Genomic DNA, 2,428 nt, shown 5'->3' on the forward strand with positions numbered 1-2,428 from the left:
GCACCGTAATGTTTCTCTTGTATTTCCAATGCATTCTCAAGTAATTTCTTTTGTTTCAGAGGTTCTCCTAAATCTCCGTAGGCATTACCTAAGTTCACAAGAGTAGAAGCAACTTTAAAATAGTTGGCACCGTAATGTTTCTCTTGTATTTCCAATGCCCTCTCAAGAAATTCCTTTTGTTTCAGAGGTTCTCCCATTTCTCCGTAGGCATTACCTAAGATCATAAGAGTAGAAGCAACTTTAAAATGATTGCCACCGTAATGTTTCTCTTGTATTTCCAATGCATTCTCAAGTAATTTCTTTTGTTCCAGAGGTTCTCCCATATCTCCGTAGGCATTACCTAAGTTCGCAAGAGTAGAAGCAACTTTAAAATGATTGGCACCGTAATGTTTCTCTTGTATTTCCAATGCACTCTCAAGTAATTTCTTTGCTTCCAGAGGATCTCCCATTTCTCCGTAGGCATTACCTAAGATCATAAGAGTAGAAGCAACTTTAAAATGATTGGCACCGTAATGTTTCTCTTGTATTTCCAATGCATTCTCAATTAATTTCTTTTGTTTCAGAGGTTCTCCTAAATCTCCGTAGGCATTACCTAAGTTCACAAGAGTAGAAGCAACTTTAAAATAGTTGGGACCGTAATGTTTCTCTTGTATTTCCAATGCCCTCTCAAGAAATTCCTTTTGTTTCAGAGGTTCTCCCATTTCTCCGTAGGCATTACCTAAGATCACAAGAGTAGAAGCAACTTTAAAATGATTGACACCGTAATGTTTCTCTTGTATTTCCAAAGCATTCTCAAGTAATTTCTTTTGTTTCAGATGTTCTCCTAAATCTCCGTAGGCATTACCTAAGTTCACAAGAGTAGAAGCAACCTTAAAATGATTGGCAGCGTAATGTTTCTCTTGTATTTCCAATGCCCTCTCAAGTAATTTCTTTTGTTTCAGAGGTTCTTCCATATCTCCGTAGGCATTACCTAAGTTCACAAGAGTAGAAGCAACTTTAAAATAGTTGGCACCGTAATGTTTCTCTTGTATTTCCAATGCCCTCTCAATAAATTTCTTTTGTTTCAGAGGTTCTCCCATATCTCCGTAGGCAATACCTAAGTTCACAAGAGTAGAAGCTATTTTAAAATTATTGGCACCGTAATGTTTCTCTTGTATTTCCAATGCCCTCTCAATTAATTTCTTTTGTTTCAGAGGTTCTCCTAAATCTCCGTAGGCATTACCTAAGTTCACAAGAGTAGAAGCAACTTTAAAATGGTTGGCACTGTAATGTTTCTCTTGTATTTCCAATGCCCTCACAAGAAATTTCTTTTCTTCCAGAGGTTCTCCCATTTCTCCGAAGGCAATGCCTAAGTTCACAAGAGTAGAAGCAACCTTAAAATGATTGGCACCGTAATGTTTCTCTTGTATTTCCAATGCCCTCTCAAGTAATTTCTTTTGTTTCAGAGGTTCTTCCATATCTCCGTAGGCATTACCTAAGTTCACAAGAGTAGAAGCAACTTTAAAATAGTTGGCACCGTAATGTTTCTCTTGTATTTCCAATGCCCTCTCAAGAAATTTCTTTTGTTTCAGAGGTTCTCCCATATCTCCGTAGGCAATACCTAAGTTCACAAGAGTAGAAGCAATTTTAAAATTATTGGCACCGTAATGTTTCTCTTGTATTTCCAATGCCCTCTCAATTAATTTCTTTTGTTTCAGAGGTTCTCCTAAATCTCCGTAGGCATTACCTAAGTTCACAAGAGTAGAAGCAACTTTAAAATAGTTGGCACCGTAATGTTTCTCTTGTATTTCCAATGCCCTCTCAAGTAATTTCTTTTGTTTCAGAGGTTTTCCCATATCTGCGTAGGCAATACCTAACTTCACAAGAGTAGAAGCAACTTTAAAATGATTGGCAGCGTAATGTTTCTCCTGTATTTCCAATGCCCTTTCAAGTAAGTTCTTATATTTCAGAGGTTCTCCCATATCTCCGTAGGCATTACCTAAGTTCACAAGAGTAGAAGCAACTTTAAAATAGTTGGCACCGTAATGTTTCTCTTGTATTTCCAATGCCCTCTCAAGAAATTTCTTTTGTTTCAGAGGTTCTCCCATATCTCCGTAGGCAATACCTAAGTTCACAAGAGTAGAAGCAATTTTAAAATTATTGGCACCGTAATGTTTCTCTTGTATTTCCAATGCCCTCTCAATTAATTTCTTTTGTTTCAGAGGTTCTCCTAAATCTCCGTAGGCATTACCTAAGTTCACAAGAGTAGAAGCAACTTTAAAATGGTTGGCACTGTAATGTTTCTCTTGTATTTCCAATGCCCTCACAAGAAATTTCTTTTCTTCCAGAGGTTCTCCCATTTCTCCGAAGGCAATGCCTAAGTTCACAAGAGTAGAAGCAACCTTAAAATGATTGGCACCGTAATTTTTCTCTTGTATTTCCAATGCCC

The sequence above is a fragment of the Lepisma saccharinum genome, chromosome 7 (genome assembly GCF_977018435.1).
Source record: "Lepisma saccharinum chromosome 7, izLepSacc3.1, whole genome shotgun sequence".
NCBI lineage: Eukaryota > Metazoa > Arthropoda > Insecta > Zygentoma > Lepismatidae > Lepisma > Lepisma saccharinum.